This window comes from Sapajus apella, unplaced genomic scaffold, assembly GCF_009761245.1.
Source record: "Sapajus apella isolate SASKATOON/1434 unplaced genomic scaffold, GSC_monkey_1.0 scaffold8, whole genome shotgun sequence".
Lineage (NCBI taxonomy): Eukaryota > Metazoa > Chordata > Mammalia > Primates > Cebidae > Sapajus > Sapajus apella.
Window position 1 is genome coordinate 3,459,425 of NW_022436948.1, and position 11,618 is coordinate 3,471,042.

General features: G+C 47.5%; 1 protein-coding gene across 2 annotated transcripts in view; it reads right to left on the reverse strand.

Moving 5' to 3' along the window:
• The window catches only part of PKNOX1 (PBX/knotted 1 homeobox 1), a 66,779-nt gene that overhangs the window by 54,203 nt on the left and 958 nt on the right, over nt 1-11,618 (reverse strand). The window lies entirely within an intron of this gene.

The following is an 11,618-nucleotide window of genomic DNA, read 5'->3' on the forward strand; positions in this document are numbered from 1 at the left end:
ACATGGTGAAACCCTGCCTCTACTAAAACTACAAAAAATTAGCTGGGCATGGTGGCACGTGCCTGTAATCCCAGCTACTCAGGAGGTTGAGGCAGGAGAATTGCCTGAACCCAGGAGGTGGAGGTTGCGGTGAGCCGAGATTGCGCCATTGCACTCCAGCCTGGGTAACGAGAGCGAAACTCCGTCTCAAAGAAAAAAAAAAAAGGCATTTTAATGGTTTTGCAATTTTTTTTTTTTTTTTTTTTCTGATACAGAGCCTTGCTCTGCTGCCCAGGCTGGAGTGGAGTGGCATGATTTCGACTCACTGTATCCCCCACCTCCCAGACTCAAGAGATTCTCCTGCCTCAGCCTTTGAAGAGCTGGGATTACAAGCACCTGCCACCGCACCCAGCTAATATTTTTGTATTTTTAGTAGATATGGGGTTTCGCCATGTTGACCAGCCTGTGCTCAAACTCCTGGGAAAGTGATCTGCCTACCTTGGCCTCCCAAAGTGCTGGGATTAGAGGTGTGAGCCACCACGCCCGGCCTGCAATTTGTTTTAAGGGGCTCTGAGCTGAACAGTCTATTACAGCTGGTAAATTTAATTCACATCAAAGCTTTAAGACCCAGCACTGTGAAAGGCCGAGGCAGGCAGTTTGAGGTCAGGAGTTTGAGACCAGCCCGGGCAACATGACAAAGCCCCATCTCAACTAAAAATACAAACATTAGTCGGACATGGTGCCTTGTACCTGTAGTCCCAGCTACTCAAGAGGCTCAGGTCAGAGAATCACTTGAACCCAGGAAGTGGAGGTTGCAGTGAGCCAAAATCACACCACTGCACTCCTATATGGGTGACAAAGTGAGACTCCATCTCAAAAAAAAAAGGGAATAGAAAATGGGGGGCTCGGCATGGTGGCTCACCCTTGTAATCCCAGCACTTTGGGAGGCTGAGGCAGGTGGATCACCTGAGGTCAAGAGTTCGAGACCAGCCTGGCCAACATGGTGAAATCCTGTCTCTACTAAAAGTACAAAAATTAGCAAAGAGTGTGGTGGCGCACGCTTGTAGTCCCAGCTACTCGGGAGGCTGAGGCAGGAAAATTGCTTGGACCTGGGAGGCAGATTGCAGTAAGTGAGATCACGCCACAGCACTCCAGACTGGGCGACAGAGCAAGACTCCATCTCAAATTAAAAAAAAAGAAGAAGAAAATGAGGAATCCTAGCCCTTGGAGGCAAGGACCCCTTTCCCACAGACAGCCCCTCCCTCAGGCACTGCCTGCACTGGGCACACGCGCTGTGGAAATGGCAGCTGCACTCCCTCCTTGCCCAGCAGCCACCCTCTCCTCCACTCTTCCTGTCAGCACTAAGCTGGGTGGGTCAGAGGGACCCCAGCTTTCAGATGGCGAAACACAGAAAGCATCAAAGCCTAAATGCCCAAAAGGCTCCACAACATCTCGCATGGCCATAAAATAATACAAAAAATTGGAATCACAAAACTGTATAAGAGACTTAAATTTTTAAAATGAGGAACGTGTGGATTATGCAAATGTTTTAAAAATTCATTAAAATGCCAACTAAAAACATAACACAAAATAGCTTAACTGAGTATATGTAAAAATGTATGCATACAGCGAAGCACAGCGGCATATGCCTGTAAGTCCCAGCTACTTGCGAGGCTGAGGCATGATTATTGGATTACTTGAGCCCAGGAGTTGGAGGCCAGCCTAGACAACATAGTGAGACCCTGTCTCTCTAAAACACACCGCACACATATGCATGCGAGAAACCTAATTCAAAAACGGGCAAAGGACTTGAAGAGCTATTTCTCCAAAGAAACATAAATGGCCAATGAACATGAGAAAATATGCTCAACATCACTAATTAGGGAAAGACAAATCAAAACGACAGTAAGATGCCACCTCACAGCTATGAGGATGGCTACTATTAAAAACAACAATAACAAAGTAAGTGTTGGTGAGGATGTGGAGAAACAGGAGCCTTTGTACTGTTGGTAGGAATGTAAAATGGTGCTCCTTCCTCATTGGGTCCTTGGGAAAATAAACATAAAATTAAAAGGAATATAATATGGTACAGCTGTTGTGAAAAACAGGATGGAAGTTCCTTAAGAAATTAAAAACAGAATTCCAGTATGATCTAGCAATCCCACTTCTAGATCTATACCCAAAAGAATTGAAAGCAGGATCTTGAAGAGGTATTTGCACACTCATGTTCATAGTTTTATTATAGCCAAAAGATGGAAGGCACTCAAGTGTCCGCTGATGGATGGATGGATAAACAAAATCCAGTATATCCATACAATGGAGTACTACTCAGCCTTAAAAGGGAAGGAAATTCTGACACACGCTACAACATGGATGAACCTTAAGGACGCTATGGTAAGTGAGCTAAGCTGGTCACAAAAAGACAACTACTGTAGAATTCCACTTATATGAAGTCCCTATAGTAGTCGAATTCATAGAGACAGGAAGGAGAATGGTGGTTGCCAGGGCCTTTAGGGAGGGAAATGGGCAGTCAATGTTTAATGGGTATAGAGATTAGGTTGGACAAGATGAAGCGTTCTGGAGATGGATGGTGGTGATGGTTGTACAGCAGTGTTAATGAGCTTAACACTACTGAATTACACACTGAAAAATGGTTAAGATGGTAAATTTCGTTATGTGTAGTTTACCATAACAAAAAATTGGGGAAAAAAGAGCCAGGCACAGTAGTTCATGCTTGTAATCCCAGAACTTTGGGAGGCAGAGGAGGGCAGATCACCTGGGGTCAGGAGTTTGGGACCAGTTAGGCCAACATGGTAAAACCCTGTCTCTACTAAAAATACAAAAATTAGCTGGGCATGGTGGTGGGTACCTGTAACCCCAGCTACTTGGGAGGCTGAGGCATGTAAATCACTTGAAGCCGGCAGACAGAGGTTGCAGTGAGCCGAGATCGCGTCACTGCAGTCCAGCCTGGGCAAAAGCAAGACTCCGCCTCGGGGGTGGGGGGAGGGCAGGGGAAGGATGCACAAACATGTAACGAAATTTAGAAGAATGTAAAGTTTAGCAATTTAATGTTTATTATACTCATTTTTCTTGTCAAGTTGAATTCCTAACATTTTTAATGCAAAAAACATAGAAGCCTTCATAAAGTCTCTGAGAGAATATGTAACAAAACACACATCCTGTCGCTCAGGCGTCATGTTCTGGAACTGCGATCACAGTATCTACCCATTCATAGCCCCTTCTGAGTGACCCAACCCCACTGGCTGGCCCTGCTCAAGGCGGAACTCCCTTGTTCAGGTGGCAGCAGCCCACTCCTCCCCAGGCACCACTCCCTGGACCAGGCAGCCCTCCAGCACCCAAAGCTAGCCCCCAGTCCACTGGTCAGCACCTGGGGGGTGGTGTGAGGGGAAGGGGCTCAGGCACACTCTCTGAGGTGGGTGCTGGGAAAGGGAGAGTACAGGGCAGGTAAGGCTGGGTGAGTCCCCCCTGTGGGGGGACAGTGTACAGATGGAACTGACAGTGCAGAGCAACCACCAAACTGAAGCAGAAGGCCAAGAGCCCTGGTGTGCAACCAGATCCTGCTAGAGCACAGACCATGGTTCCCTTTGCCCAGGGGCTCAGCAACGCAGTGTTCCAGGGATCCCACAGATTCCTGTTTCCCACCACCTACCCAACTTTAGCCTGCTGCCAGCTAAAGTCACCCTGAGAACCCGACTAAAACAGCCAGTCATTCTAGTGCCAATCACAGACGGGAAACAGTACAATTAGCTGGGTGTGGTGGCATGTGCCTGTAGTCCCAGCTACTTTGGGGGCTATAGTGGGAAGATCACTTGAGCCCAGAAGCTCCCTGCTGCAGTGAGCCAAGATTGAGCCACTGCACCCCAACCTGGGAGAAAAAGTGAGGCCCTATCTCAAAATAAAATAAAATAAGCTGCTCTGTCCTGTTCTCAAGTCCCTGAGGCATGGCCTCAGAACCAGAGCTTTAAACAGGAGCTTTATACCGCACGCCAGACAACACATGGACTCAATTACCATACTGCCTTCTGTGCGAATCTTCCAGAAACAATAACTAAACTGGCAGGGACTAACAACCCAAAACAAGGAGCTACCATCTGCCAAGGGCAGGAGCAGGCCAGGCTCCAGACTTTGCACACTCTCGTGAGCAGGGCACCGCCGGCACCAGGCCTGCTGGCTCTTTCCACCGAGGACCATGCCTCTCAGCCCTTAAGTGCTTCTCCTAACAGTTTCCAGACTGAACTTCTTCTATATGACATGCCCACTCTACATGTCTTCCTAAACAGTGTACACAATCAGAACCATCGGCTATCCACTCAGAGCTGCAGACTGATGCAAGCCAGCACTCCCCAGGGCCTGCAGCCTCTTCCTTCACCCACCCCCCCCCCACTGAGGACGCACACTGTTAGGCTTCGAGTTCCCCTATCTGTGCTGGTTTTTATTTCCTTTTCTCTTTTGTCATCAATGTAATTATTTGAGGAAGTAAAGAAGGAACACATATATTCCTATGAAAGGATAGACTGAGAGTAAGTCAAGTTGGTATTTGTGAACATGAATGATAAAAGGCAAAAACTTCTAGCTGAAATGTAGCACTCCTTCAATTACGAAGGCAGACAAGCCCAGGAGTTTTAGCAAGAACAGCAACAGGATTTTCCAAGGCATGAGAGTATCAGAAATCTCATCACTCCTCCCAAAGGGATTACCAGAGCCAGTGCTCAATCTGGGTTACCTAGCTAACCGATGGGACTACCACCAATTTGGTTCAATACAGTATTTGATAACTGTATTTCAAAATAATTTGTTCTCTTCTTAATCTATTTATTTCCTTTAAAAGGCTGTTTCAAGCAGACATGAAAATTTAAGGCACCCCCTCCCCCACCAGGGTCTATACTTTGTATCACTTTAGCAGTTTCAGGCTTTCCTTCTCAACAGTTTCAGACAGTTTTAACAATTTGCAACAAAAATGTAAGCTGCAAATAGGATGTTACTTATCATTAGTAGCAACTTTCTATTTCTCCTATTAGTTTTTTTTTTTTTTTTTTGAACATGGAGTCTTGCTCTGTCACCCAGGCTGGAGTGCAGTGGCACGATCTCGGCTCACCGCAACCTCCGCCTCCTGGGTTCAAGCGATTCTCCTGCCTTGGCTTCCCGAGTAGCTGGTATTACAGGTGCGTGCCATTATATCCTATTAATTTTGTATTTTTAGTAGAGACAGGTGTTAAACCACATTGGCCAGGCTGGTCTCGAACTCCTGACTTCAGGTGATCCACCCACCTTAGCCTCCCAAAGTACTGGGATTACAGGTGTGAGCTACCGTACCTGGCCTCACAAGTACTACTTTTCTAAAGTTACTGCCAGAGAAACGTAACTACATATAAACTAGAGTACAGGAGCCCCAACAAAATGCGTTATACCCAGTATCATTAACCATATAACCTGCTGACACTTATGCACAGAATGTTAATCCTGGAAATAAGTCATACTTCACTGACCATGTTTCATCAATTCTAAGGCGCACTTTTGCTTTTTTTTTTTTTTCTTCGAGATGGAGTTTCGCTTTGTTGCCCAGGCTGAAGTGCAATGCTGTGATCTTGGCTCACTGCAACCTCCGCCTCCTGTGTTCAAGCAATTCTCCTGCTTCAGCCTCCTGAGTCGCCGGGATTACCCGCCACCACACCCAGCTAATCTTCACCCTCCCAAAGTGCTGGGATTACACGTATAAACCACTGCGCCCCACCTAAGGCACACTTTTAAATGTCTGAAGTGGAAAAAAAACACCATGTCAGTAGGCACTGGGGGCATCTTTAGCGGTATACCACACTGGTGTACTTTAGATACAACAGACTATAAGCACCTCATTTTACTGCATTTTGCTTTATTGCACTCAGCAGATATTATGTTTTCCACAAGTTGAAGATTTGTGGCAGGCTCTGTATGGAGAAAACAAGCCTATTGGTGTCAGTTTTCCAAAAACAAGAGCTCACTTTGTGTCTGTTACATTTTGGTCATTCTTCAGTATTTCAAACTTTGTCATTATTATGTCTGTTATGGGGATCTGTGATCAGTGAGCTCTGATGTTCCCACTGTATTTTATTGGCATGTCACAAGCCTGTATTAGACAGCGAACTTCACAGATAAATGCTGTATTCCAACTGCTCTACTGACCAGCTCTTCTGCCCATCTTTCTCCCTCTCATTGGACCTCCCTACTCTGTGAGACACCACCATATTGAAATTAGGCCAATTAATAACCATACAATGGCCTCTAAGTGTTCAGGTGAAAGGAAGAGAAACACCATCTCCCACTTAAAATCAAAAGGCAGAATGTATTAAGCTTGGTTAGAAAGTCATGTCAAAAGCCAGAAAAGGCCAAAAGCTAGGCCCCTTGCATCAAAAAGTTAGCCAGGCTGGGAACAGCAGCTCACACCTGTGGTCCCAACACTTTGAAAGGCTGAGGCAGGAGGGCTGCTTGAAAGGAATCACCATTCTGGAAAGGAACTTAACAGATAGCCTAAGCAACATAGTGAGACCTCACGTCTAAAGAAAAAAAAAATTGGGGGGGAGGGACAGAGTTTTGCACTTGTTGCCCATGCTGGAGTGCAGTGGCATGATCTCTGCTCACCACAACCTACACCTCCCAGGTTCAACCGATTCTCCTGCCTCAGCTTCCCAAGTAGCTGGGATTACAGGCATGCGCCACCACACCTGGCTAATTTTGTATTTTTTAGTACAGACAGGGTTTCTCCATGTTGGTTAGGCTAGTCTCAAACTCCCAACCTCAGATAATCCACCCACCTTGGCCTCCCAAAGTGCTGGAATTACAGGCGTGAGCCACTGTGCCCAGCCTACAAAAATTTTTTTTAAAATTAGATGGGCATGGTGGCACATCTCTGTAGTCCCAGTTACTCAGGAGGCTGAGGTGGGAGAACCACTTTAGCCTAAGAGGTCAAGGCTGCAATCAGCTATGATCTCACAACTGCATCTGAGCCTGAGCAATAGAGTGAGACCCTATCTCTCAAAAACAAAGTTCTCCAAGGCCAGGCGCAGTGGATTGCGCCTGAGGCTGAGGCAGGAGGACCACTTAAGGCCAGGAGTTAAAGACCTACCTGAAGACCTGCCTAGACAACATAGGGAGACTTTATCTCTTTAAAAAAACTAAAAAGGGGCTGTGTAGGGCACGTTGGGAGCCAGATGTAAGGCTGAGTGCACCACAGGGTCGTGGGGTGAGCCTTATGCTGTGCTAAGGCGCAGGATCCGAAAAATACAGAGACAGGACACAGACGTACAAAGAAAATGCAGCTGGGCTCGGGAGGCCATGCCACCTGTAAGCGGAGTCAGGCAAGGCCGGAGAGGGCAGGCTGGCGAGCCGAGGCTGGCAAGGCCCTGAATGTCCAGAAGCATGAGTATTTATTGTGTATAGGTTAGCGGGCAGAGCATTGAGTGAAATCATCTTTAAGGATAGTGAGAGGGTCGAGAGCAATAAAACATAGGGTCCACCCCCATTAGGTCACCTAGACCAGGAGGTGGTCAGCATGCAGCAAGGGGCCCGTTCCCACGAAGGCAAGGGCCCAGTTCCCACGAAGGCAAGGGCCGTGTGCAGTAAGGGGGTGCAGTGTGTGATACTTATATCTATGGGAAACTACTTCTAAGAAGATTTATAGGAGGATGCTTTAAGTCACATAGCAGTGACAGAGCTGTCAGGGTTACCGCCACCTTCTGGCAGCTTCCAATGGGTTCTATGGGAAGATGCTTTTCAAGCAGCACAGTAGCAAGAGCTGATAAGTTCACAGTCACCAAGGAGGATTGCCGTTCTGAGGGCAGCCTTCCACAAGAACTGGAGCAAGGTCCTACAACTCCTTCATCAGGATGAGTGGCTCTCACCCCAAGCCTGCCAAACAGCGGGTATCTTTACGATACTGAACGCTGCTGCCTGGGCCATGGATTCTTGTCCTGGTATAACTGTTTTTCCCAGATTCATGCTCTGCACTGTGTCTGCTCCAGGCATTTCTCCAATTATAAGCTGCTTATTCCTTAATTCATGCTCTGTACTGTGTCCACTCTAGGCATTCCTCCGATTATGAACTAAGATATAATTATAGGTATATATGTAGGGAAATATTCTTCAGGCACTCATACTATCAACTATTATATGATTATATATAGAGGGTTATATAAAGGGATTCCTCAAGCCCTATTTCTATAAACTAATATATGATTATGTAAAGGATTATATACAAGGAAATAGCTGAGTAGTAACACTATGAAGTGAGATATTCCTCAAGCCCTAACTGTGCCAGGGTTCTGCTTAGATCTCATTCCTCGATGCCTATATGGGGGGTTACCCACAGGGCTAGGCGCAATGGCTCACACCTGTAATACCAGCAGTTTGGGAGGGCAAGGCGGGCGGATCACGAGGTCGAGGGATCAAGACCATCCTGGCCAACAGGTGATACCCCTTCTCTACTAAAAAAAAAATACAAAAATACAAAAATTAGCTGGACATGGTGGTGCGTGCCTGTAGTCCCAGCTACTCAGGAGGCTGACATAGGAGAACTGGAGGCAGACACTGCAGTGAGCCGAGATCAAGCCACTACACTCCAGCATGGTGACAGAGCGAGACCCCATCTCAAAAAAAATTACATGCCTGTAATCCAAGCACTTTGTGAGGCCGAGGTAGGTGGATCATTTCAGATCAGGAGTTCAAGATCAGCTGGCCAACATGGTGAAACCCCCTCTACTAAAAATACAAAAATTAGCCAGGCATGGTGGCTCATGCCTGTAGTCCCAACTACTTGGGAAGCTGAGGCAGGAGAATCACTTGAACCCGGGAGGATGCAGTGAGCTGTGCTGAGATCACACCACTGCACTCCAACCTGGGCAAGAGGGCAAGACTCATCTCAAAAAAGTTTCCTTTAAGTTCCTAAAGGAAATTAAAAGTGCTACCCCAGTGAACACACAAATAAGAAAATGGTCAGGCCTGGTGACTCACAGCTGTAATCCCAACACTTTAGGAAGCTGAGGCAGGCAGATTACTTGAGGTCAGGAGTTCAAGACCAGCCTGGCCAACATGATGAAACCCCATCTCTACTAATAATTAAAAAAAAGTAACTGGCACAGTGCTGCAAACCTGCTATCCCAGCTACTTGGGAGGTTGAGGCAGGAGAATTACTTGCACCCAGGAGGCTGAAGTTGCAGTGAGCCATGATCATACCACTGTACTACAACCTGGGCAACAAACAGTCTCAATAAAAGAAAGGGAGGGAGGGAAAGAGAGTGAAACAGCCTTATTGGTGATATGGGGAAAGTATGAGTGGTCTGGATAGATCAAACCAGCCACAACATTCCCTTAAACTGAAGCCTCATCCAGAACCAGGCCCAAACTTTCTTCAATTCTATGAAGGCTGGGAGAGATGAGAAAGATGAGGAAGAAAAGTTGGAAGCAGCAGAGGAGAGGCTGGTCCATGAGGTTTACGGAAAGAAGCTGTCCCCATTAACACAAAAGAACAAGGTAAAACAGCAAGTGCTAACTAAAAGAAAAGCTACATCAGGTTATCCAGTAAGTCTAGCTAAGATCACTACTTCTGCCTATAATCTGGAAATGGAATAACACATTACTGAACATTTTAAGCCCACTATTGAGATCCACTGCTCAGAAAAGGATTTCTTTCAAAACAGTACTGCTCATTGACAATGCACCTGGTCACTCAAGAGCTCTGACAGAGAGGTACACGGAGATGAATGCCGTCTTCATGTCTGCTACCGCCACATCCATTCTGCAGTTATGGGTCCAAGACGTAATCTTGATTTTCATGTCTTAATTATTTAAGAAATACATTTTGTAAGGCTATAGCTGTGGTAGTGATTCCGCTGATGAACCTGGGCAAAGTAAATTGAAAACCTTCTGGAAAGGAGTCACCATTCTAGATGCCATTCATGATTCATGGAAGGAGGTCAAATGACGACACTAACAGGAATTTGGAAGAAGTTGAGTCTAACCCTCATGATGACTTAGAGGAGTTCAAGACTTCAGTGGAGGAAGGAACTGCAGATGTGGTGGAAATAATAAAGACTTGCATGGATAAGCAAAGACAGTGGTTTCTTGAGATGGAATTTATTCCTGGTGAAGACGCTGTGAACACTGTAGAAATGACTTAGAATATCACATCAACTTAGTGGATAGCAGTGGCAGTTTGAGAGAATAGCCTCCAACTTTGAATTTCCACTGTGGTGAAAATACTATCAAAACAGCATCACATGCTACAAAGAAGTCTTTCATGAAAGGAAGAGTCCATCAGTGCAGCAAACTTCACTGTTGCCTTATTTTAAGTAACTGACAGCCACCACCACCCATCAGTCAGCAGCCATCCACAGAGACAAGAATGTCCACGTACAAAAAGAGCAGGACTCACTAAAGGCTCAGATGATCTTTAGTACTTTTAACACTAACGTATGTTTTAATTAAGGGAACCACATTTTTATAGATAAAGTGCTCGCTACTCCACACTTTAAATAGTATTGCATAATTACAACTCTTATATGCACTGAAAAACCTAAAATTGAGTTGTGTCACTTGTTTATTGCAACACTGTTACCGTGGTGGTATGGAGTGGAACTCAAATTATCTGAGGCAAGCCTGCGTACAAAGGGAGGATTCACAAATCACTCTATGCTAAGTAAATCGCACTGAGTGATGAAAGGCTCATTTCAGTCAGCCTGCCACCTTCCAAATTCATCCATGACAAAATGCATGAGCATCACCAATAACTACACTGGCAAAGAGGTTCACGTTTCACCGGGATTCTCGTGTTTAGAGAAAGCCTGTTTTTCAGTATGCCAGGAAAAATCTAAAAGCAGACCTAACTAAAGCTGGGGGTTTCTTCCATCCCGAAGAGGAAAGCACCCGCTTCCTAAGGAAAAACGATCTCCTGTTTTGACACGCAAACTCTTAACCTAACGAGTCACAGAACCCCACGCACAGGTGGAGCCCCCGGAGGGCCGCAGCCCCGCGTCGCGCTCAGCCCTGCCTGCCCGGGCCAGACCTCCGGGGGCCTCCCGTCACGAATACGCCATCGGAACCCAGGCCCTAACTGGTCCGCTCGCAGAGCCACTGTCCAAATAAGGCGTTTCGAGAGCCACGGGGATGACACACAAAGCGGACTCCGGTTTCTTTCTTCGTGAAGTGACACGCTGACAAGTGTCGGCATTTCAAGCGCTTCCCTCCCGAGGAAGGCGCAAACCCACCGGGCGCCCAGACCCTGCCGGCACTTCCTGTCATCCATTTCCACGACCCGGGTGACAGAAGCCGCTCTTCCCACCATTCTCGGGACGCCGGGGCCGCTTCCCAAACACTGCGGACAGCGCGCGGCCCCGGGCTGTTCCCGCGCGGCGCCCAGCTGAGGGCCGCGAGACCCGCGCGCTCGCCACGACCGAGGCAAGGGCCGGGGTCGCGGCCGCCATCTTCCTGCCTGCGCTGCCGCGCGCCCCGCACCCTCCGAGCAGCCCCGCCGGCCCGGAGGACCCCGAAGAGGCCGAGGACCCGCCCGGCCCCACGCGCGTCGCCCGCCCCGCCCCGCCCCGGCGCGCGCCCCCGGCCCCGCGCGCCCCCGGCCCCATACGCCCGCCGCC